Source organism: Macaca fascicularis, chromosome 4 (assembly GCF_037993035.2).
Source record: "Macaca fascicularis isolate 582-1 chromosome 4, T2T-MFA8v1.1".
In the NCBI taxonomy this organism is placed as follows: Eukaryota; Metazoa; Chordata; class Mammalia; order Primates; family Cercopithecidae; genus Macaca; species Macaca fascicularis.
The window spans coordinates 67592152-67618555 of NC_088378.1; the positions used below are offsets into that span (position 1 = coordinate 67592152).

Below are 26404 nucleotides of genomic sequence, written 5' to 3' on the forward strand. Positions count from 1 at the left end.
GGCCACGGTGCATCCCTCCAATGAGCCTGGCAATGTGGGAAGACTGTTCAGCACAGTGCCAGAAGTGGCCTCTATCCATTTAAACATGGGTGATGGAAGCCCAAGGGAGAAGCAATTAATTGCCCCTCAGGGATTCAAGTTTCGCTTCATGGAGGGGTGGCATGTAAACTGATCCTTGAAGGAGATGGCTTATTAGTTTTTAAAATAAATAATGACAATGAGGGCTTTCCAGGGGCTGTGCATGAGCTCAGGAGATGAGAGGCAAATAAGGCACAATTCCCATCCTCAAGGACTTTGCAGACTGGTAAAGCGCACAGACAGATGAGCGGCTGGAAAAACTGAGTATGATCTGCACCAGGGGAGAGGTCAGCACAGAGGGAGTGCCTGCCCCAACAGGGGAGGGGAGGAGCTGGTCCATGCAGCTTCCCGGACAAGACCTCATCTGAGCAGTTGGGCTGCAGAAATTGCCCAGGGAAGAGGAAGGACAGACATCCCATGTGCAAAGGCACAGGAGGGAGAGAGAGCAGGGGCATCAGGAACCAGCTTCTAATCCTAGGCAGGTGGCATGTGGGCAAGGCTGGTGACAAGGGAGTGGGAGTGGACTGGGCTGGGAGGCAGCAAAGGCCAGACCCGGGCGGGGAGCGGGGGGGCTTTGGGTGTTATACCCTGCCCTTGACTTTGACTTAGTAGGCTACAGGAATCACTGAAAAGCTGCAAGGAGGTATTACATGTCTCAGGGAGGGTCCCTATTGAAGCTATTAAAGGAGGCTAAGCATCTGGCCCTTGGGGTACACGGGGTGGCTGAGGAGGGAAAGGAGTTCGCCAGAGTCTTGAGTGCCTGTGCACCTGCGCCTCAGTCTGGCTTTTGGTTGTGCCATCTGGGTGGCATGGCCTGGCACTTATAGGTCTACTTGTGGTTCAAGCTGCCCATCCCTTATCAGGGGAGCACCTACCTGCAAGGGGAGGGCGGCTTTGCAAAGTTATGAATCCAGGCTCCAAACACGTGATTACATAAACCCTGGAAAACACTGAGAGAGCATCCTAGTGAGACCAAGAAGTGGTCCATCTTTTCCACAGCCCTGTCTTCCCATCAAGTATAAACCACTAGGGCAGGGACTGTGAGTTTTCTTCCTCTCTGGCTTCCCCTCAGCATCAGGCATAGGGCTTTGTGTTCCATGGGGGGATGATAACCACCAAGGAGAATCCTGCCTGACTTACTTTTCAGAAAGCAGAATGTCCTCTGCGAGTCCCCGCATCCAGTAAAGGCGAGGCGTGCACTCACCATTAACACACAATCTTCTGGCTTGGTTTAAAATGAGGACCACTTTTGAATAAAACTGAATCACTGCCACACATTTACAGAAAGTCAAAGACTCTTCATGAAGATGTCAACAGTTTTTCTCCACACTGGAGGTAGGGGCGGGGTACTGGCACCTCCAGGCTTGAATCCCATTCGGCAACTCACTAGCCCTGTGACCTTGGGTGATTACTAAACTGCTGAGCCGCTGCTTCTTCGTATGTAATAAAGGGAAAATAAAGGCCCTTCCCATAAAGAAGATTATTGTGAAGATTAAATGAGACTAATATGCAAACACTCAACATGTACTCACGCTTACATACATTATTGTTTCTATTTATCTTTATATATGGTTTTGATATCCCAAGAGAATTGTGCATTCAGACAGCAGTAAGATCATGAGAAGGAAGAGGAGGAAAAGGGGTGCTGATGGCTTATGAGATGCCACAGAATCTCTCTATGCTGGAACAAAGGTACCTTTTGTTTCCAAAAGGGTCAAAATGTTTGCTTGACAATCTTGGACTACAGACAAAAGCAAAATCAATATCCTGGATGACTGTCTCCATGGCCAAGTCCAGATGAATAATGCTATCAGGACAACCACAGCCAGGTGCCTCGGCCACTGGCACGGCCTTGGCGGGGCTTGCCTCGGCAGAGTTCAGACGGAGTCACCGCCATAAATATAACCCTGCACCAGGAAGCCTCCAAGATTCTCTCGGGCTCCAAGGGAGAAGGAAATCAGGTCTCCGGAATCCACAGGATGGTCTCTTTGAGGGAACTGCTCATGGTGCCTCAGATGTTAATGAGCATTCATTTTTTGAGAAGAGAAATCAACTAAGTGTGGTACTCTGAACAGGTCGAGTTGCTTTTCTAGGCTTCTGTTTTTTCATATGTAGAACAAGAGAACTGAACTAGATTTACAATGACTAGAACTAGATATTAGCATACTTTCCACCTTAGGAACTTTCTGATATTTAACTCAGGTACCAAAGAGCCAAACGGACCCACCCCATTCACATAAGGCTGAAATAAAAGTCTCTAGTCAGTGGGATGAGATGGTGTGTGAATGTGAGTGGAACCCGTGGAGCATGTTTGCCTCCATTTGATGGTGCTTCTTGAACCTTAGGCCTGAACTCTTGGAGCCAAAAAAGATCAGGACTTGAAAAACACTTGGAAGGGACACCACACCTGGGTCTACAGGCCTAAGCACTCACTTCCCACACACTGTGTGCCGTCAGTGACGGGCATGGTTGGGAAGCAGGCCGTGGAACGGATGGAGTGGGCTCTTGTCTGCAGACAAGCGTGGTCTAGCAGGTCAGGAACAGACAGTGCTATCCCTGTAGCTTACCATCTTTTAAAACTCCTTAGTTCTATTTTTTAAAATGTTTCCCAGGGGGAGAAAAATGAACACCTCTGTAACAAAAATAAAATAAAATAAAATAAAATAACAACAGTAGTCATAATAATGAGAAAAGCCAAATAAGCACATGTAAGTGCGTTTTTTTCCTTCGAGATTTATTTTTTGTTTGATGAATCTGACACCAGTCAGGGAGAGGAGAATGTTGTGACCCAGCAGAAAAATACGGCCCCAGAGGAGGGGCGGCTTCTTCCTGCCTGGGTGGGTTTGGTGCTGGGGTTTATTTGTTATTATTTTTTAATTTGTTGCTGGAAGTTTTTCTTTTGTTTACTTTTATAAATCTCTCCCCAGGCTTGCGAGCTTCCCCTCCCTCCCACCTCCCCTTCCCCTGCCCCCAAATTTCATTTTTAAAAAGCGAGCTTGCTCGCCAGGTGTGTCCCCCAAGCTCTCACAGCTCTAATAAATAAGGAGCACCTGTAAAACAGTAGCTTGACTTGTGAAGTGACTCTGTACAAAGGAGAATCTAGAAATACAGTATGTACACCGCATCCTCGGGCCGTGGCGCTTCAAGGCTGGTGCCACACCGTCCTGGCCCTGCCCACCCGCGACTCGCCACCCCTCCTGCTGAGGCTCCACGGCCTTGTGGGGCAGGGGAACCTGGACCCCTCCAGAGGGAACAACTGCTTTATTTGAGTTAGTAAACAGATACACTGAATCACAAGGTGATTTGATTTTTTTTTTTTTTTTAGTTTTCTTCCTTTTTTGATTTTTTTCTTAATTTTTTCTCTTTTCTTTTTTTTTCTTTTTTTTTTTTTTTTTCTGTACTCATCAGAATGGGATACTCCACAACTGTCTCACCAACTCAGTGCCAGTACACATGCTCTAGAGGACTTCTGGACTCGCAGCTACAACTGTACAAGTGCACACAAGTGAATCTACCCTGTTATCCTCCACCCACTGATTGAGGATTGAATTGCACATTTCTCTTAACCATGACAGGAGAAAGCAAACAGTGAAACAGAATCATGGGTGATCTTTCTCACTTTCCCTCTTGTTTTCATTGGTTTGTCCATACCATTCTAATTATCATGAAAGGGCTCTGCGTATAGAGAGATTGTCTCACTGACTTCCTGGATCACCGAAAACCATCAGGGTTGAAATTTCATCCGAGTCTTTCCTGACGCCCAGCAAATATTCCCCCTCGGATTATTTTACACCTTGAGGGCATTTTGGTCTTCAGTTCAACACTCTTGCTCTGTTCCCAAATGGGGCGCTATTTAGGGGAATTTAAAGAGAAAGCTGAGAAGAATAAACATTTACCGAGTTCTCTTGGCATTCAGTCTCTGAAAAACCACAGTATAAACTATTCATGCTGCTTCTTACATCTGTCAAATCGAAAATTAAAAGCCATAAAAGTGTAACACTGAAAATATGGCATCAAAAAGGATAAAGGTGGCCTTTGTAAAAATAACAAGAAAAGTATATTAGCCAATAAAATATTCTAACTCTTCATTTAAAAGTGCATCCCGGGCAGGACAGAGATGACTCTGAAGCGTTGGGCCTCCAGGACCACCCCTCTCCGCCATCAAAACGTGAACAGTATAGGTCCAAAACCATACAATGCAAATCACAATTCTTAGTGTAGCAGCAAAACCACAGCAGTTTTTAAAAAGATTAAAAAAAGATTTTTTGTGTTCCAATCCATATCATCTTCCAGCCTCAGCCGCTGAGCCTTGAAGACGGGGCGGGGAGAATACCTACATTGGTCCTTGTGGCTTGTTGGTATTTCATTTTTTTTAAAAGCCAGGGGTGAAATCCCTAAGTTCCTCTGGGGAGAAGCAGAGATGGTGGCAGCAGGAAGGCTGGGCCTGCTTGGTGGGTCCAAGACGCGCGGGCTTCTCTGGGCTAGAGGCCATCGAGGGAGGGCTGCTTCCTCTGAGATGCTTAATGACAGGAAGCGGCTTTATTTGCTTGAGTTTTAGCCAGAGGGGGTGGTGAGCTGACCAGCTGGTGTCATTGGATGGCGTGACATGGTTTGCTCTGCGCCCTCTCTCCATGAGCGTACCCTGTGAGTGAGCATTCCTGGAAAAAGAGCAGAAGGGGCTGTCAGAATCCACTGGACCGATCCCCCTCCCTCCACCCAGCTGGGGAGAACCCAGGCATGAGTCAGACAGCACCGCACTCTCCAGCCGCCAGGGCAGACCTAGGATGAGCCCCAGAACCGCTGCAGCACAGCGTGATTTCAACAGGAGTTTCATTCACGGTCTGCTCAGGTCAGCCCTGCCAGCTTTGTGTGAGGAAATGAAACTCAAGTCGCTTTTTGGAATACCATAATGAGCAGGGTGTACCACGCCCTCATCCAAAGACCACAGCATCCTTTGCAACCCAGCAACCCTTCCCCCTCCACATGACTGCATGCTTAACCAGCAGGAGGCTTTTTTTGTCTTTACTTTTCTTTTTTTTTTTTGAGACAGGGTCTCGCTCTGTCGCCCAAGTTGGAGTGCAGTGGCACAACTGGCTCACTGCAATCTCTGCCTCCCAGTTTCAAGGGATTCTCCTGCCTCAGCCTCCCAAGTAGCTGGGATTACAGGTGTGCACCACCATGTCCAGCTAATTTTTGTATTTTTAGTAGAGAACAGGATTTCACCATGTTGGCCAGGCCTGGTCTTGAACTCCCAGCCTCAAGTGATCCACCCACCTTGGGCTCCCAAAGTGCTGGGATTACAGGCGTGAACCACTGTGCCCAGCCCCAGCAGGAGGTCTTTTGAGTCACCCAAGGTCACTCCAAAGCCAGGTAAGGTCACGGGGGACCCTGGAGCTCCAGACCTCACTCCTGTAACCCGATGTCTCAGCTCTGGTATTTGCTGAAAAGAGGGCCAACAGATTCACTTTTTGGCAAGTGGAAAATTACCATGGACACATATACCTATCTTCAGAAGTTTCCCACAAAGGCAACTAAGCTGGAAGAAATGCCTGCTTTTCTCCGTGTGTGGGTCTTGCCTGTAAAAGGTGAGCCATTCACATGTCTTCACGTCCAAAACAAACAGTAGCACTGGACTGGAAGAAAATAAACCAACCAAGAGCCTTGGGGTCCCAGGGCAGAGGCTCTGAACAGGATTTTCCACCAGGAAAGTTAGTTTCTGGGGAAGGCTCATCCCAACATTCACCAAGACATGAGGCTCTGCCTCTTTATCCCTGCAGGCTTCTCTCATTTGCTGCCAGTCGCTTGGTTTGAAATACAGCTTCCTGAGGCCACTCAGTCACTCCTGGGAGCAGCCACTTAGAAGTCTGCCAACTGCATGGTAAAGCCCCAGAGGTCAGGGGCTTGTCTGTTTTGCTCGTGTCTCTACACCCAACTCCTAGCTCTGGAGTTGAACTCCTAGCTCCTAGAGTCTGGCCCGCTGTGGGCGCGCGACACACTTTGATCACGTGAGTGGGTCAGGCGGCTCTCTTCTGCCATGCCCCAAAACAGCACCTTTTCTTCCTGCCAATAAATGAGGCCGTCAGAAATGTGAATGGGTAAAATTTGGCTAAGGTGAGGTGGTGACAGAGGACTTGTAAACGTCTTTACAACTGTTGAGATTATTCTTAGAACAATGAACAAACAACTCCAGAGAGGTGATAGAATGTAGGACTTGAAGGGACCCCAGAGATAATACAGTACCATTTCCTCATTTTATAGTGAAGAAATGGAGCCAGAAAGCGACCTGGTAGCTTGCTTGGAGTGTTTGCAACATGAATTTAGCAAGAGCAAGAGGAGGTCAAATGCCCATTGGGAGGACTAAGTGGAAGCTTGTGCTTTGAACCCTGCTATCCAAATCCTGGTGTTAATGGCAACAATAATCAGCAGCAGCCAAAAACAAGGTTTGAAAGTTTCACTCTGCACGACAGGAAATGCCTGAGTTCCCCCAATCACATTAAATCACCAGATCTGTGTGTACTTAATATGTATATTAAATAACCAAAGTGAAAATGCAAAACACCACAAATATGTAATGGGGGTGGAATTACAAGGCCATGGAAACCTTTTCATTTGGCACGGTCAGATTTGGAAATGTGGATATTTATCTCTGAATAAAGAGTTCACATTTGACTGTCTTTCTTTCTCTCTGTCTCTCTCTCTTTCTTTCTTTCAAATAAGTGACAATGGAGAGAAGGGATACAAAAACAAAAGCACCAAGATCCACCATCAAATGTGAGGCCACAAAAAACTGAGGAGCTGCAGAGATGACAAGTGGATCCAAAGACACCGGGGTCACTTCTTCTGGGGACAGTTCTTTTGCATTTAGCAAGCACAGCCTGGAAGTTGCTGTGGAGGGAGGGAAGCCATCCCCACCTCTGGGCCTGGAACCAAGAGTGACTGAATCTTGTAGTTAGAGGGGGCCTCCAAATTCTTTCTTTAAAAGGGAGAAGGGAGAGTGTTTAACATTTTCCTCCAGTAACTGGGAAACACCACCATTTTGAATTGCTTACTTAAGAATGCTGCAACTGCTTTTTTTAATAATGTAGTTTTTTTCTTTAATGCATCCACTATTTTAAAAAAGGAATATTTCTCCAGTAAGTTTCTTTATATTTAAATCACCTTTGGACAAAGACCAAACATGGACAGCATCAGCCTACTTAAAGAAAATTTCCAGGCTTTCACAAGAGACTCGGGAAAACGGGATTTATAATAAGAGCCATTCTGGAACCTTAACTACAGCATTTGCCATCCCAAACACTATAATAATCATTATTATTCTCTGGTATCTATTATTGTCTGGTAAATAATATGTGTTTTCCCCCAAAGTTCTAAAGGGTGCAGCTGCACCACACTCTATTTTTCGCAGCCCTAGTCCTGCTGCTCTGAAAAGCTTGCTCACATGAAGCTTATTTTAAGAGAATGGTAAAGTAGACAATTTGTGCTGTTTCCTTCCCTCTCACCACATACTTGCCATGTCTGGGACACCTACAAAGGCCAGATGGTGGCAGTACAAGTCCCTCTCTGCTCATAACATTTGAGGAGGGGGTAGTATTGAAGGCATCCTCATTTGTCCTTCTGGCTCTGGCTGGTTCAGGGCAGCCCCCTTGTTGGTGACACAGGAAAAGACTCTTGAATCGATGAAAACGAAGAGCCAAGCTGGGCTTCACTTTTCTGATATGTATTGGTATGCAAGGTATGAAATCTAACAGAGTGGGGAGGAAACAAGCTTGGGATTTTTAGAAAGTGATCATGGCAGGAAGTTCCAGAGTCTGGAGCTGGTTCGATTTTGCCCTTGTCAAGCAGAAGATCTTACAAAAAAACTGTCCTCCATGTCTAAATGTCTTCATCTGTGCAAAGGGGAAATTTCTACAGTAAGTGAAACAGAGACCCAAGTTATAGTCCAAATGCCTCTGACTGGCTGTGTGACCTCGGACCTGTTCCTCAGCCACCCTCCCTCAGAGCCCTGATTCCTTCTCCATGTTCCTCAGCCACCCTCCTTCAGAGCCTCCATTCCTCCTCCATGTTCCTCAGCCACGCTCCCTCAGAGCCTTGATTTCTCCTCCATGTTCCTTAGTCACCCTCCCCCAGAGCCTCGATTCTTCTACCATGTTCCTCAGCCACCCTCCCCCAGTGCCTTGATTCTTCTATGTTCCTCAGCCACCCTCCCTCAGAGCCTCGATTTCTCATCCATGTTCCTCAGCCACCCTCCCCCAGTGCCTTGATTCTTCTATGTTCCTCAGCCACCCTCCCTCAGAGCCTTGATTCTTCTACTATGTTCCTCAGCCACCCTCCCTCAGAGCCCTGATTCCTTCTCCATGTTCTTCAGCCACCCTCCCTCACAGCCTTGATTCCTCCTCCATGTTCCTCAGCCACCCTCCCCCAGAGCCTCAATTCCTCCTTCATGTTCCTCAGCCACCCTCCCCTAGAGCCTTTATTCTTCTACTGTGTTCCTCAGCCACCCTCCCTCAGAGCCCTGATTCCTCCTCCATGTTCCTCAACCACCCTCACCCAGAGCCTCGATTCTTCTTCCTCTGTGCAGTGGGGGCCTGGGTGAGCTTTAGTATTAAGTCTTCCATTTCTCACATGCTGAGATTGTGGAATCTTTCAACAAAAGCCAGTATCAAATATGTAGAATTATAAACTTGAAAAATTGGATTTTAATTTGTTACCAGTATATAAGGAAGCCCATGAACTTCGGACCCTGAACTCCAAAATTTCAGAAAGAGTCTCCTTCTCTCAGCACACACACACACATACACACACACACACACACACACACACACACACACACCCCTATGGCAGAGGTTTGTGGAATACCCCTTAAAGCAGGGGATTCTGGGGAAGTGGCCATACTTGTGCCTCACACTTGGGTTTTCCTCTGAATTGGGCATTTGTCTGAAGGCAGGATAATCCACCCCTGCTACATGGAGCATCAGACACACACAATTGTACAAATAAGCCCATTTCTTATGCCATATATGTATCATACATGTACTATGGATGTACCATACATACACGCTGGCACCACAAGGCATGGTCTCCATCAGGCATGTATGACCAGCTATCTTCAGAATTCCAGGCCTGCTTGCCCCTTTCGGCCAGAGGAATGAAATATTTCTCTTCATGAATTGTAACTGCACACCAAATGCATTGAGAGACTCTCTGTCTACCTGGTGAGTCACTTTTCTGTTTCATCAGGGAAGCATGGCCAAGAATGTGATCTAGATACTCATCTTCCTTTATAACACAAAATTTTCCAGAGAATTATAGAGAGCAAAACTGTGCCTAAATACATTCTCTCAATGGTGATACTGTCAAAATACGGCCACTCTCACCTTTACTTCTTTGACCTTTATAGCCTAAGACTTACACTTGCAGCATTTCATAAAACTTCCAGGCAACCATTCCCAAAAGTAAATGTGTGTGCAAAGAAAAATGTCTGTCTTATTCTACATCCCAACATTTCCAAACTAGCTCTTTTGTGGTGGCAGATTCCACCTCTATCAGGAAGCCTGCCTCTATTAATCTAACCCATTTTCTAAACTTGCATTATTTCCTTCCTCAAATACTTTTGTAATTAGCATAATCAAAATCCAGTAGGTCTGTCCTGTCTTCCTCATTTAGAAGGCAAGCTCCCCAAGTCTGTCATATTTATCCCCAGGAGTCTAAAACCCTGTGGCATCAATTCTGTGATGTGCAAGAAATGCCTGCTGCCAGCCAGCTTGCCTTTGTCCAATTACCCAGGACCTAGCAGAGATCCACTCACTCGGGCACGTCTGCCCATCACTTATCACAGTTAAATACAGCCATTAGTGCTGGCTGCGGCAACGCTGTTTATCTGGGACAATAACGAGTCCCTGAGGACTGGATTGCTCTCAGGTAGCCGCAGCTATTCTGGTACACTCACAAGGGTAGAGCCCTGCGGTCAATGAACAGAGCCGCCTGCACCAGCTGATAAACTCTGAGTGCGATGCCAGATAGTGGTCCCCACACCAAACCCCTCCCAGGAAGGAAGGTTTTTGCCAAAACATGATTCCTTCTCTCCTCCATCAACCATTGCTTCATGAAGAGTTTTTAAATGGCTTTTGCAGGATACAAATTGTTTTCATTTTTGAAGAGGATGGCATCTCTTTTCTTATAGTTCATTAGCTGATGAAGACACAGGCATAAGGCGGGAGATATTGCAGGTTTGGTTCTAAACCACTGCAATAAAGTGAGTATCGCAATAAAGCAAGTCACATGCATTTTTTTGGGGTTTCCCAGTGCATATAAAAGTTATGTTATACTGTACGGTAGTCTATTAAATGTGCAGTAGCATTATGTCTAAGAAACAATGTACATTTCTTAATTTAAAATACTTTATTTGTTAAAAAAAAAATGCTCCCAATCATCTAAAGCCTTCAGCGAACCATAACCTTTGTGGTGTTGGAGAGTCTTGCCTTGATACTGATGGTTGCTGACTAATCAGGGTGGTGATTGCCAAAGGCTAGGGTGGCTGTGGCAATTTCTTAAAATAAGACAACATTAAAGTTTGCCACATTGGTTGATTCTTCCTTTCACAAAGGATTTCTCTGTGTCATGCTATGCTCTTTGATAACATTTTACCCACAATAGAACTCTTTCAAAACTGTAGTCAATCCCTGTTGCTGTTTTATCAACTAAGTTTATGGAATATTCTAAATCCTTTGTTGTAATTTAACATTGTTCACAGCATCTTTACCAGGAGCAGATTCTATCTCTAGAAACCAATTTCTTTGTTCATTCATAAGAAGCAACTCCTCATCTGTTCAAGTTTGATCATGAGATTGCAGCAATTCAGCCACATATTTAGGTTCCCCTTGTAATTCTCTTGCTATTTCCATCATATCTGCAGTTACTTCCTCCACTGAAATCTTGAACCTTCAAAGTCATCCATGAGTGTTGGAATCAACTCCTTCCCAACTCCTGTTAATGTTGATATTTTGACCCCCTCTTTATGAATCACAAATGTTCTTAATGGCATCTAGAATAGTGAATCCTTTCCAGAAGATTTTCAATGTACTTTGCCCAAATCTGTTAGAGGCATCACTATCAATGGCAGCTAGGGCCTTATGAAGTATATCTCTTAAAATGATAACACTTGGAAGTCAAAATTCCTCCTTGATCCATGGGCTGCAGAATGAATGTTGTGTTAGCAGGCATGAAAACAATTAATTTCTTTGTACTGCTCCATCAGAGCTCTTGGATGACCAAGTATATTGTCAATAAGCAGTAATGTTTTGAAAGGATTATTTTTTCCTGAGCAGTGGGTCTCAATGGTGGGTTTAAAATATTCAGTAAACCATGGTATCAACAGATGTGCTGTCACCCAGGCTTCGTTGTTCCACTGAGAGAGCTCAAGCAGAGTAGATTCAGCATAATTCTTAAAGGCCCTAGGATTTTCAGAACGGTAAGTGAACATTGGCTTCCACTTAAGATCACCGGCAGCATTAGCCCCTACCAAGAGAGTCAGCCTGTCCTTTTAAGCTTCAAAGTCAGGCATTGACTCCTCTCTATCTACGAAAGTCCTAGTTGGCATCTTCTTTCAATATAAAGCTGTTTTATCTATATTGAAAATCTGTTGTCTAGTGTAGTCACCTTCATCAATGATCTTAGCTAGATCTTCTGAGTAGTTTGCTACAGCTTCTACGTCAGCACTTGCTGCTTCTCCTTGCATTTTGATGTTATGGAGGCAGCTTCTTTCTTTAAAGTTCATGAACCAACTTCTGCTAGCTTCAAAATCTTTTTCTGCAGCTTCCTCCCCTCTCTCAGCCTTCAATGATGAAGAGAGTTAGGGCCTTGCTCTGGATTCAGTTTTGGATTAAGGAAATATTGTGGTCAGTTTGATCTTCCATCCAGACCACTCAAATTTTCTCTGTATCAGCAATAAGGCTGTTTTGCTTTCTTATCAGTTGTGTGTTCACTGGAGTAGCACTTTTATTTATTATTTAGAGACAATATCTCACTCACTCAGGCTGGAGTGCAGTGGCATGATCACAGCTCACTGCAGCCTCAACTTCCCGGGCTCAGGTGTTCCTCCCACCTCAGCCTCCTGAGCAATTGGGACTACAGGTGTGCACCATCACACTCAGCTAATTTTTCATATTTTTTGTAGAGACAGGGATTTGCCATGTTTCCCAGGCTGATCTTGAACTCCTGGGCTCAAGCGATGCATTAGCCTCAGCCTCCCAAAGTGCTGGGATTATTACAGGTTTGAGCCATTGTGCCTAGCCATGGAGTACCAATTTCAGTTTCCTTCAAGGACTTTTTCCTTTGCATTCACAACTTGATTGGCACAAGAAGCCTAGCTTTTGGCCTGTTTTGGCTTTCAATATGCCTTCCTCACTAAGTTTAATCATTTCTCGCTTTTGATTCAAAATGAGAGACATGTGTCTCCTCCTTTCACTTAAACATTTAGAGGCCATTATAGGGTTATTAACTGGACTAGTTTCAATCTTGTATCTCAGGAAATAGGGAGGCCCAAGGAGAAGGAGAAAGATGGGGGAACAGCCAGTTGGTGGAGCAGTCAGAACATACCCAATGTTTATTGACTAAGTTCACCTCTTACATGGGTACAGTTCATGGTGTCTCAAAACAACGACAATAGTAACATCAAAGATAACTGGTCACAAATCACCATAGCAGATATGATGATGACAATGTTTGAAACATTGTGAGAATTACCAAAATGTGACACCGAGACATAAAGTGAGAACATGCTATTGGAAAAATGGCATTCATAGACTTGACAGGGTTGCCACAAACCTTCCATCTGTACAAAGGCAATATTTGTGAAGCACAATAAAGTGAAGCATGATAAAGTGAGATATGCCTGCAACTGAAAAACATTCCTTCTCCTTTCGAGTCTATAGCTTGTGGTAAGGAGAGAGTATGGGAGCCAAGGGTGACTTTCATCTTAGCTCAGTGTTAGGCTCTGGTCTGAATTTCAGCTTCATCACCGTGATGCTACTCACCCTATGGCTCTGTGAAGCTAAGGTTCCTGAGTACTAAAATTAAAATTAAAATTAACCAATTATAAGGCCTTGTTTTCTTTAATTTTTAAATAACTTTTTCCTTTAGCTATATCCCTTATTTTACTCGTTAATCAGTAAAAATTACAACCATATAAGACTCCCTGCTGGGATAACTCTATCTTTAAGTCTTTGTTTTACAAATGAAAATGTTGTTTTCCTTTGCTGGTTCTATGGGTTAGGAGACAGCGGTCTGTTTTTTCTTACAAGTGGTCATTGCTATTTCTTGCTGACCTCTAAAAGTTTCTGAGGGGCAAAAAACCTAGAACTACGGAGCCCCCTCTTGTTCATTCACTTAAGTGAGTCCTTATCTTCACCCTGGACAATGGATTCTCTTTAAGTTCTTTTGGAACCTGCAAGTTTAAGCAAACCAAATGACCCGGTCTCTGGCAGGCCCTCTTCCAAAACCATGGAGGGATTCATGACTAACAGTGTACTTTTCTTTTTTCTTTCTTTTTTTAACAAACACACTATAGCAGATGGCTCTGTTCACTTCCAAAAAAGAAAAATAGAATAAAGAAGAATTACATGATAGAGCTAATGTTCTGCAGGAAATTTTGAACAGGAGCCTAGGTCCTATGCCCTGGCTTTCAGAACTAAGTACTTCCTATTGTGGTTTACGTCTTCAATGAAAGGAGTTTTCTTTTTTTCTTTTTTCTTTTTTTTTTTGAGACAGGGTCTTGCTCTGTCACCCAGGTTGGAGTGCAGTGGTGCCATCATGGCTCACTGCAGCCTCAACCTCTTGGGCTCAAGCGATCTCAGCCTCCCAAGTAGCTGGGACCACAGGCATGCACCACCAAGTCTGGCTAAATTTTTCTAATTTTTTGTAGAAATGGGGTCTCCCTGTGTTGCCCAGACTGGTCTCAAATTCTTGGGCTCAAGTGATCCTCCCGCCTTGGCCTCTAGGCCTTGTAAAGTGCTGGGATTACAGGCATGAGTCATGGCTCTCGACTTTTTTTTTTTTTGGTAGCGGGGGCGGGGCAGGGTCTTGGTCTGTCACCCATGCTGGAGGGCAGCTGCATGATCATAGCTCACTGCAGCCTCAAACTCCTAGGCCTCAGCCTCCTGAGTAGCTGGTTCTACAGGCATGCACCACAACGCCCAGCTAATTTTTAAATTTTTTGTAGAGATGTGTCTTGAACTCCTGGGCTCATGATCCTCCTACCTCAGTCTTCCAAAGTCCTGAGATTACAGGCATGAGCCACTGGGCTCAGGCTAGGAGTCAAATTTTATTGCACACCTAATTTATGTCAAATACAGCACCAGGCATTTTTACATACTTATTTCACTTGGAAGCAAACAGCAATGCTACTGAAATATTTATTACTATCTCCATTTTACAGATGAAGAACTTTGCCAGGAAGGGTTGCTAGAAATAGGAAAAGGTGGATGTAAGTCCGGCTTCTAGAACCCCAAAGTCCAGTCTCCCCCTCCCACTGGGAGTGCTGACCCCTAGTCTATGTTCCATCTCCCCACTTCTTTGCCCTGACAGTAGGGTGGAGGGGGGTAGTGTCACAATGTCAGAGCTGTGTGGTGCCTTAGAGACATACATGGCCTAACACCCTGCCTTTGCAAACAAGAACTCTGAAAAGTTATTTCGTAAGAAAAAAAAAGCACATTTTCATCAAGTCTCATCCAACACACGAACTAGCTGATGTCAGTTCACGGAACTAAGCAAGCTCCTGGCCCACAGCTCTGCTCCCCTCTCCCCACTGTGACTACAGAAGCAGGTGTCACTGTGTCCTTGTTAAAGTGGGAGATGCTAAGTCCTAGATGAATTCGGAGACTCAGACTCATTCAAGGGGTCAGTGGAAAGGCCAGGGTCCTTGTCCTGTTCTGATTTCTACCACGCTGACTCTCAAGACTGCGGCCTTCCAAAAATTATGCCTGTGACAAAAAACCCAGATGTTTACTGTGTTAAGATTAAGTGTGTTGGTTCTCTACGTTATATGAACAGAGGCATTCTAGGTGAAAGAGAAAGAATACAGAGATAAAAGCAGCTTCATGTGGCAAGTAGCTTTGACCTGGGGGTCGACAGCAGGTTTTAGGATTTAGATGAGGTCTGGGAACGCAGTGTTCCCCACACTGGATTCATTCTTTACGAGCAGCCTATTAGCAGAGAGAGGGAGGGAGAAAGCTTCATCTCAGTAGAAATGCCATTGCAAAACGGAAGTGCTAGAATACTGATTCTCCCCCAACAGCAAAAATGATGGAGACTGTGGTTAATAACTGCTTTTCTGCAACCCTTTAACCCCTCAACCCCAGATGTTCAGGCACAACCTATTTTCTCTCCGGAATTGGCTTCCTGATGTGAGGAAGCCATGCCGTGGGTGGCAAAAATATGACTCTGGTGCTTGGCACAAGGCATGTAACTGAAGCAGCTGCGGTCGGATCCCATGTCCCACCGAGAGGAAAGGCAGATGAGGACTCGGGTTCTAATCCTGGCTGCGCCACCCTGTGACCTTGGGCACTCGCTCACTGTGTTGCAGTCTCGACTTGTAAAAGTGCAACCAGAGATTTTATGAGAATTTCTGGAATGGTTTCCCTAACCTCTGAGGTTGACAACGTGGAAGTGTTTCATTATTTTCCATTACACATCCAAGGGAAGAAGTTCTGGGCTGCAGGGGCTACCATGACAATTTTTGTAATAAGCGTCTACTATGAGCCAGGTAGCTCCCGGACATTTTAACTTGTTATTTACATTGGAGCTGATAACTGCACGAAGTACGGGTTATTATCTTCATTTTTTATACACAAGCCATGGACAGTGGTTTTGCATGGAAACTCTGGAACCAGGCTGCCAGTCATATCTCAGCAATCCTATTTACTGGCCACATGACTCTGGGTGGCATACTTAACCTCTCCATGTCTCAGTCTCTTCATCTGCAAAATGGGCTTAATAATGCTAAGTCTCATGCATTGTTGGTATGTAGCATTTAAAACACTGCCTACATGTAGAAAGTGCTCAATAAATATTAGCTATTATAATTATTTAATGAGAAAATGCAGGCCCAGAGAGGTTATAAAACTTGTCCAAGTCCTCACAGCTGGTAAGTGACACAGCCAGTTTTCAAACCCAGGCAGGTCTCACTCCAGTCCCAAGCTCTTTCCTTAGGCAATGAAACCTTTCTAACAGGATGGCAACTGCCATTTTAGGGCATCTGTGATGAGCCACCCTTTATACATTTCCTTACCTCTTACAGCAATCTTATGACTCATGACATAGAGACTGAGGCTCAGAGAGGTGAAGTCCCTTTCTCCCTCACCTGGTAAGTGTCTCTGCTGGGATATGAACCCAAGCTGGCCCAACTCCAGAGCAGATGTTCTTTTCCACTAAATCACACTGCCACCTTCCTTCACCACCAGGAGCCCACTGGCACCACATGTGGAAGCTTCTGAAGGTTTACGGCCTGGAAAGTCAAAAAAGAGAAGAAGACATCTCCAAAAGGTTATCAAACTTTCTTAAAAGTCGCCGCAGGCCATGGGAGGATCTGATTCTGATTCTGAGAAAATCTCCAGAGGTGTCTAAGGAATATAGAGCAAGCCTCCTGAGCCTTTCTACTGCCCTTCGGTCCAAGGACAGACAGTCTAGGCATCGCTGTGCAATCTCCACATTCCGCATCCGTGAAGTCCGCTGTTCCAAGAGCCAGGGCCTGCCTCTGTGCACGCATGAAACAGCAGCCCACATCTGCCCTTCCCTGCTGGCTTAAGGCTCAGAGCTGCTGGTTGGTCAGAAGGGTGGGGCCTCTGTTTCCATGGCCATCTGGAGCCCAGCCAGCTTCCTCTTTCTTTAGACCCTGGAATGGTCTGTTGATTGTGAGATTTCCTTCCACCGAGCACTGTGACATTTCCTTAGGCCCACTCAGCACAAAGAAAGTTCTTCTCACTGTCCAGAGACAATGGCTTTCCAAACTTAACCCATAGATCTGGCAGCACATGTCCCTCACACTCCAGCGATGACGTTCTGCAATGTTTAGAATCAACTGCTGGCAATTAGCCTGCCATCAGAATGCAACCATCAGCTTTAGCAATGCCAGTCTTTCAGACTATGAACAGCTGCTCAAGTAATTTTCCTCAAACACAGATTTCATCTTGTCATTCTTGTGCTTGAGGCCACAGTGACGATGCCCAATGTATTGAGTATAAATTCCCCAACCTCCTATTCTACCACCTTCCCACTCTCCTTCGGCCTCATGCTACTCACTCTCTGTGGTCAAGTCCTTTGTTCCAGCCAAGTGAACCGGAAGGTCATTCCTAACACAGCTTGCTCTTTTCTGTGTCTGTGCCCTTTAACATGCTACTTCACCCCTCATTCCTCCACCCCTGATCGCCAGCCCACGTCCCTCTTCAGGTTCCGAATTCAGAATTCATCGACCTGAAGGCACTCCATCAAGGCAACTTCATTAGCTGTTCCTCTACGGAGACGCTTTCATTCACATGATCACTGAATACTTGTGTGCTCATTCCTCCCACCCCTGTGCAGGCACTTGGTTACAACAATGAGTGAACTGGACCTGTCCCTGCTCTTGCTGAAGTCTACTGTCTGCAGTGTCACATCAGTTTGCAGGTTCTGCATGTTGCTTGTAAAAGTGACCTTCGCTATCTTTTTTTTTTTTTTTGTCTCTCAGTAGGTTATTAGTTCTTCAAATCAAGTCAAAGACTCCTGCCACGCATCCTTCCCCACTTTTTTTCTTTTCTCTCTTTCCCTCTCTCTCTCTCCTTTTAATAACACAGACCTGAGCAAAGTCAGCAATAGCTACTGTTAGTGCAAAATGGCTATGTTTTACTCTCTAGGGAAATAAATGAAGACTATCTCTGAACTATGACTCAGCAAAAGAGGACTGCTTTCCTCTGTTAGGATATGATGAGGAGTTATTAAGTTTCGCAGATTGTAATATATGAATTAAGTATAAATTTAGGATTTATAAAATCCAAAATAGGATTTTAAAAGTTATTATTGCTATGCATAGGCCACACACACACACCCAGAGCTAAGACAAAGGACAAGTTGATCACCTGACCAGACAAGCTGTCAAAATCAGGATTAGAACCCTAAACCAGTGGCCCTCATCTTCATTTGCAAGGTTATAATGTTTTTCCACCAAAAATTTTTCAGAGTCTTTCAATCAATATTTAAGGTTCATGTTGCCTAAACCTTGGGGAATCGTGAAAATAGACACTAAGTCCCATGTTTATGATGCCATCTTATTTAATGGGAGGACTGAAGAGACCTGCATGTATTTTTGGTTTGGCAAATCTTAGAACTATTTTTTCAACATTTGGGTTTGGATAAAACCAAAACTTATTTTGACAAGCACTTTGGCCTTAATTTTTAAACCCATGTGTATTTTAAAAGAAATTTGATCTATATGTTTCTGACTCATTTACACTTAACTCATGAGAATGCTGTTTGGTAAGAGCTATTAGATGTCCAAGCAAGTTTATGAGCCTTTTAAAGCCTTCTTTTCCCCGTTCTTACCAGAAAGTTGTATTTTGCCAGCCATAAAAGAGTGTGAGCCCCAGGGGCCTGTGATCACTTTGAAATTTATAACCTCCAAAGCTTAAATGGATTCTGTGTTTGGAAAAAGGGTTTCCCCCTCCTCTTTTTCATATTAAGTGCACAAACAGGCTACCTATGATAAAGACAGGATCCTATGTCTTAACTTCCAAGATGGCTGAAGGTAAATAGTAAAGAATTCGATCCAACCACCAATAAATTGTCCCTAAGACATTTCAGAGGAACAATATGACACTTTAAGTTCATGTGGACATGAGATCCAACGCTCTAATGGGAAGTTTTTTGTTTGTTTTTTGTTTTGAGATGGAGTCTCACTGTGTCACCCAGGCTGGAGTGCAGTGGCACAAATTCGGCTCACTACAGCCTCCGCCTCCCAGGTTCAAGCCGTTCTCATGCCTCAGCCTCCCGAGTAGCTGGGACTACAGCTACACCCATCATGTCCAGCTAATTTTTTGTATTTTTAGTAAAGACAGGGTTTCCCCATGTTGGCCAGGCTGGTCTTGAACTCCTGACCTAAGTTTGATGCACCCGCGTTGGCCTCTCAAAGTGCTGGGATTACAGGAGTGAACCACCATGCTCATGCATGGGACTCAATACAGTTCAAGTTAGAACACTTTAACTTTTGAGTGCTGGGGAATTTCTTTGTTTTAAATCACAGACAACCAATCTTGTTTATGACTTTGTAATACAATTTAAAAATAATAAAATAAGCTGATTCTACTAAAAATTACATTTGAATTAAAACCAGAAAAGCAAGAAGAATGTGAACGCATGCTGCAGCAACTTCATCTTGTATCTTCTATAATGATGCTCAGATACCACTCAATTATAGTATTCTAGTGAGAGAAAGCTTTTGGGTAAAGTACTTAAAAATTGCTTATAAAGGCCGGGCATGGTGGCTTATACCTGTAATCCCAGCACTTTGGGAGGCCTAGACGGGCGGATCATGAGGTCAGGAGATGGAGACCATCCTGGCCAACATGGTGAAAAACCACCTCTACTAAAAATACAAAAAAATTAGCTGGACGTGGTGGCGCATGCCTGTTGTCCCAGTTACTTGGGAGGCTGAGGCAGGAGAATCGCTTGAACCCAGGAGGCAGAGGTTGCAGTGAGCCGAGATCACGCCACTGCACTCCAGCCTGGCAACAGAGTGAAACTCCGTCTCAAAAAAAAAAAAAAAAAAAAAAAAGCTTATAAATATTTAAACTATAAGCATCTAACACATTATAATGACAAAGTTTTACATTTAACCACATGTGCTCCAAATATCTTGAAATTACTCTAAATATGGGTTTAAAATATCAAAAGGGCTTGTTGATGGGATGCAGAGCTTTGCAGAGAAACTTAAACCTGATCATTCTTGCTCCCACAACACCCAATCTGCACAATTTTTAAAGTGTGCGTGTGTAGATTTCTTTAGAAAAAGATCATGTTACAGTCTGAATTTCTAAAACAAGAGTTGAAGGATGAAATATAGGGTTTCCCCTTCTCTCACCAAATGCCGTTTAGCCACTTTGCTTCTAGATAATTTGTTATTGTAGGTTGGTTCAAATTTAAGACAGTAACATTTTAGAAACACTTGCAGAACTAAGCCAGCTGCAAGGAGGATATCATTACAAATTGAGACACATGTTGTATGGGAATACCATTCATTTTCAATACCAAAAACACGACTGGGGAAATAAGGCATGCAAACGAGGGAAAGGTCTACTTTTTAGTTGTATTTTTTTTTGGGGGGGGGGATGTTAGGTCAATGTTCCGTATCAAATGAATCCATGAAACATTTCTCCCTTTTGTTCTTTAAATACTATCAGTCGCATTCTTACTTCCCTTTCTACCCAAAACAAAACACAGCTTACTATACCAAAGACAGACAACAAACCAGAGGTTCAGAGGGGAAAATGATGAGACAACTAGTGCTGGTGCAGCCAAATATCTGGATGGGAGTGAGGCTGGGAACACTGGAATCTTTGATTTGCCCCCAGCCCTGACCCCTTGGCTACCTGGAAAGCCAGGTCTGCTCTGCCCCCATCTCTCTACTCAGGGCTGTACATCTGGGCAACATAGTACAATTGCACAAGCATTTTTTGCTTATGATCATAATTCAGTCCAAGGAGTGGCAGAGTTAGGTAACTTGACTGTTTTCCAATTTAAAACTATGTAGTACACTCGGGACTATTTTAAAGCATTAGAGAATAATTCCAAGTTTTTGTTATTGTCATTTGCTTTTGCTCCAGTCATTTTCACTAGAATCTTTTCGATGACCCTTGAAATAAGTTTCGCGCATGTGTGTGTACTTCCCCTCCTTGTTGATGGTCTCATGTTCCCAATCCTGACCCCACCCTATTTTTTTTTTCTGTGCTGTGGAAATGCACAAATCTGGAGAAGAGCTCTCTGCAGTTAGTATTTGGAGCTGGTGTCTGAAACGGCATTTACCCCATTTCCTTGAGAATGGGACCCTATTAAACGATGCCAGTGCTAAACTGTTTATTTTCTAAAGCTAATTTATTTCTTTCTCTGAATGAATTTCGTTTATGCCCTTTGAGGCACTAAGAAAAAGTTACACATGCAGAATGCATTGACTTAACATCCATCCACATAGAAAGTGCTATGTACTTAAAACGACTGAGGGATACAAAATAAGTTGTGCAGGACATGGTGAAAGAAAACAGCATGGCCACCCCCGTCCCTTTGGCACGATATCTTAGACAGGAAAGTCTGGAAAAGGCGGGGCGTTCGGGTGGGGGTAAGTGTTCCACAACATGAGGTAAGTGTTCCACGGTGCAGTGTATTTTGGTCCTCAGACATCTCTGCCCCTCTGCAGCACTTGTCTGCATGAAGGTAGGTGTAAATGATTGAACATGGTGCACAGGCAGCAGCTTAGGCCGGTGAGGGAGTGACTCATTGGAAACCAGTCAGGGAGCTGATTTCCAGTGCCCTCCTGGGCAACAGCTGGTTAATAGCTGGCCGAACGCATCTCTCTTTCCAAGTGCAGTCTCTCCAAGTAAAGAGGCAAACTGGGGAGCTAGGGAGCATGGGCAGCACTCCCAGACACTGCCACATCAATGCCCTGGTGTTCACCGACCTGTCCACCTCTCTGACTCTGGCCATTCTGCTTTCTTGGCCTCAGTGGCAGGGTAGAAGATCTTTCCACAGAAGAACAGTGTCTCCCTATAACATATAAATTTTGAAAGTCCAAGTGCTGGGGAAGTATATAGCTTATTTCTTTTCTTGCTTCTCTTTTCTTCTTTCATCACAGGCCCTTGTGGGAAATGGTAACTTGAAGAAAGGTCTATAACCCCTTGCATTGTGTCACTAAGGCAATCTTATTGAGGCAAGTGCTACATGATGTAGCTCCAACTTTGATTCTGCAATATGAGGTCCACAGCAGAAATTGCCAAACAATGTATTCTAAGTTTTAAGAGAAACTTTCCATTAATTCGGCTTCCTCAGAGAAACAAGAAATATTTCAACTCAGATATTGCTCCATAATAAGGTAAGATAATCCTTCAGAGATATAGAGCGTACTTTTTCTGGAGCCAAAATCTATGGACCTCTTCGTCCATGAAAATGCCTCTGTGCATATTTTACAACTTTCCATGAAATCTCAAGGAGAGTTGCTGAAGGCCATTCATGGACGAGTCCAGGAGGCCAGGAGACCAGCTTTAGGGAGCTGCCATATGGATCTGGAGATAGGGCCAGGACCATTGCTGCACTAGCATGATCCTGAGTGGGTGCCTCCTCAAAGTCTCTGCCCTAAGCACTTCCTTTGCTTCACTCTAGTCCCAATCCTGCTGAAGATGGAAGGTTTATGGGTATGTCTGAAAGTAATAAATATCCAGTCACAGATGACATCTCATATTCCATCATAATCTGATTGACATCGTATCTAAAAGTTGGATGCCTGTACATTAAAACTTTCCCTCCAAGTCCCTGGTTATAAGGGTTAACATGGTCCCAGCAGCATTGAATGGGACATGTCTAAGGCCAATCTTGACACCACTTATTTCAGAAAACTTTCCTCTACAAGTCTGAAATGATCACAGGAAGCACACTCCTGGGTCCTCCCCACTCACATGTGTCCATGGCACAGACCTGGTGTCTTCTTTCTGGCTCTTTGAAGTACCTCTACCTAGAACTATATGTGCCAACTGCATCCTAACAGACAAGCTAACCCTTCCTTAACTTAGGGATTGTCACCAATTAACATTCCCAATAGTCAAGTGCTGCACCATTAGATAGTGCAAGTCTGACACAGAATCTGAGCACATCCCATTCATACTGATTTCCTCTTGTCACTCTCAGTTTTCCTTCTTTTCCTTGTTTTAAAAGTAGGCACCTATAGTATTGTTTTGAATGTATGGACTGACTTCCCAACATCCTCCCAGATAGCCTCCTCTCTTGAACTTCTCAGTTTGAGAAACTAAATTGGCAAAAAAGTTACTTGTGACCTCCACCCTTTTGGCTTCCCCAATGAAGCGAACTCCTTGCCTTGGAACAGTTGTTTTAGGACTGTCGCTCCATGACCAGACTAATAACTAAACTCCAAAAGCCAAACTACAGGTGCCTCCTCCAGCTTTCCCTGAGAAAATAAGAAGTCAAGTCCCCCCTGCTGAGCCTGCAGTAGTATCAGGAAATTGGGACTAGGAAAAAGGGTCTCATATTTTCTTTCTGGTTTTTGAAACTTAGAAATTTGGGAGCCACAAAGGTGGAAAGCTGTATGGACCTGTTGCTCCTTGAGAATGGAAAAAGTGATGATGAAAGGGTTACTCCTCGTACACATTTTTTCCATTGATTATTTTACTTAAAGAGTCTATGTCATTTCCCTGGAAAACTGAGGAGGGGGAATATTTTCTTTTGAGTATCTTCAAACATTTGCAAATGGTTACTCTGAACTCCCCAATGTACCATAAACAAGTGTAAACTGTAGAAATTCAGAAAATGTACAAATACAAACAGCTATCCCCCAAGCTCCTAGGCAAAGACAAAGAAGGGAGTATTCCATTTATAAATGGAATTCTTTGTGGATAGAATAGTTTGGAAAATGTTTGTACATTGTTTTCCTTATTATTTGGGGGGATATTTTTTCCAGCTTACAGAAGCTACAGAACTGGCATTTGGAGTCTCAAAAGTTGAAGATTAAAGGAAGTTTACAACCTTTTAAAATCTTCAACTAAACTTAATTAGTTCTGCATCTGGGGAAAATAGCTGCCCACTGAAATAATTTGTAATCATATCAACACACAAGAATGCATAAAGGCAGGTAACCAGGAAAAGAATAATTTCCAAATGGGGAAAAAACCCTGTAATTTAAAAAGAACTAGCAAATAAGACTTCCTTGAAGACAACTGTAGCTGCCTGGGTTGCTAATTTCTAGATACTTTGGTCTGCTTTTGATCTATTTTAAATGATTTTTTAAAACAGTACTACAGACCGAGCGCAGCAGCTCACGCCTGTAATCCCAGCACTTTGGGAGACCAAGGTGGGCAGATCACTTGAGGTCAGGAGTTTGAGACCAGCCTAGCTAACATAGTGAAACCCCATCTCTACCAAAAATACAAAAAATCAGCTGGGCATGGTGGCACATGCCTGTAATCCCAGCTACTCAGGAGGCTGAGGCAGGAGAATTGCTTCAACCCAGGAGGCAGAGGTTGCAGTGAGCCCAGATCACACCACTGCACTCCAGCCTGGGCAACAGAGCAAGACTCTGTCTCAAAAAATAATAAATTAAATAAAATAAAAATAATAAAATAGTACTACCGTATGAAAAAGGCAGACATAGGGAGAAGAACGAAGATGCTGACCGAAGTTGACAGATTATCCTATATAATAAATAATGAATATATATGAGAAATAATATATAATGAATTACCAACAAGCACATGGAGAAATCACTCACCTGCACCTCACCCACCATATCTCAGCCTGAGTTTCGCTTTTGGTTTGTAATGCTTTCCACTTCAGCTTTAACTTGTCACCAGTGTTCAGTATCAGGGCACAAAAGCCATACAGTCCTTTATTTAGTGGATACATTTCCAGTTTCCCCAACCATATGAATGGTCTGGGTTTCTGAAGGCATAGAAGAAAAACAGCACCACATGTGCACAAAAAAACAGGAAGGGGCCGGACGTGGTGGCTCACGCCTGTAATCCCAGCACTTTGGGAGGCCGAGGCGGGTGGATCACTTGAGGTCAGGATTTGGAGACCAACCTGGCCAACATGGTGAAACCCCATCTCTAATAAAAATACAAAGATTAGCTGGGCATCATGGCGCGTGGCTACAGTCCCAGCTACTCAGGAGGCTGAGGCAGGAGAATCACTTGAACCCAGGCAGCAGAGGTTGCAGTGAGCCAAGGTCGCGCCATTGCACTCCAGCCTGGGCGACAGAGTGAGACTCTGTCTCAAAAAATAATAAATAAATAAATAAATAAGCCAGGAAGGGCCAGAGAATGTGAGTAAATTATGGTAGGTTGAGACTGTGCTGTGAGGTGACACGGAACTTCCGAGGGCAAGAGGAAATGTGATTTAGTGGAGGAGAGGTGGTTTTTCCCCCATCTTAAATCACTTGCCTTGTCACTCTTTCATAGCTGACAAAGCCTGAGTATTTCTGATTTTAAAGAAAAGCTGTAATTTCTTGGGGGACCCATCATTGAAAGAATTCTTCAGTCTCAAGAGGTAGTGGGCAATTTCATCACTACATCTTCTGAAACTGGCTGGAGCCAGGTTAATATTTTTAATGATTCTGGTCCACATACAAGACTGATTCTTTATTCAGAAACATATATCATCCAAATAGCCATCGTATATTTTATGTTTTTATGTTCTTTTGGTCTCATGCTACTCATACGTTAGTGTCACTATTCTTGACCTGGTCCCTTCTCACTCCAGTGATGGTATAATAGTAAAATCTCTCACCCTCCCATTCTTCTTTCAGCCTCACCTGAATGAGTGATATTAGAATGTGTTTAAACTGACAATTCCCAATGCTTTCTGACTTTCTGAAGGCCATCACTTTTTTGGTCACACATCTTCCCATTACTCACAGCTTTGTCAACCAGATTAAATTACTCTCATGAAGAAATCAGGGGCATTTTCAATTGAGGTGACTGTGAGAAGGCTGAGACCATCTGTCTTCAGGCAGCAGAACTTGTAGATGTAAAATCAAGAAGGAATGGTGAACTCATTTTTAGTATTCTTCCTCTACTGGCAAAGCCATCAGAGGAAAAGGAAACCTCAAACAATGGTAGCTTTCTTCCACAACCTACAAGTCTCCTTCTCTGGTCTGTGCTTCCCAAGCAATCTCCTGGCTATGCTGGAGGCCCAACTTAGAAATCATGGACTGGACACACCACAGCAAGTGCTGTGCTCCACGTTTGTATTTCCCACTGTGGAATAATGGGTTGGTAATGTAGGCTTGTTGGTGCTGCAGAAACAAGAATTCAACTGTTTGAACACTTAGAGAACTTAGGAGGTAGACTTAGTTTTTGTTTTTTTTAAGAAACTTTCGCCTACGACACCTGGGAGTTGTTTTACCCACTGAGGTGGGTAAAACAATTTTAGTATGTGGAGTAATAAAGAAACTAATTAGCCTATTCTCCTACAGTGGTTTTTTAAAAAATGCAGCTCTGGAGTCAGACAGCCTGGATTTGAATCTCAACTCTGCAAATTTGGTAAAATCTTGGGCAAGTTACTTTAATGTCTCTGTCTTGGTTTCCTCATC

At 43.9% G+C, this 26404-nt stretch overlaps 1 protein-coding gene across 4 annotated transcripts in view; it reads right to left on the reverse strand.

Annotated features, from left to right (window-relative positions):
* Nucleotides 1–1627: 1627 nt before the first annotated feature.
* SOBP (sine oculis binding protein homolog) overlaps nt 1628–26404 on the reverse strand; it is a 173972-nt gene continuing 149195 nt past the window's right edge. For all 4 annotated transcript variants that reach the window (XM_065543645.2, XM_065543644.2, XM_074037379.1 and 1 more), the window contains one exon: nt 1628–4736. The gene's annotated coding sequence lies outside the window, so the exon portion shown is untranslated. The remainder of the gene's footprint in view (nt 4737–26404) is intronic.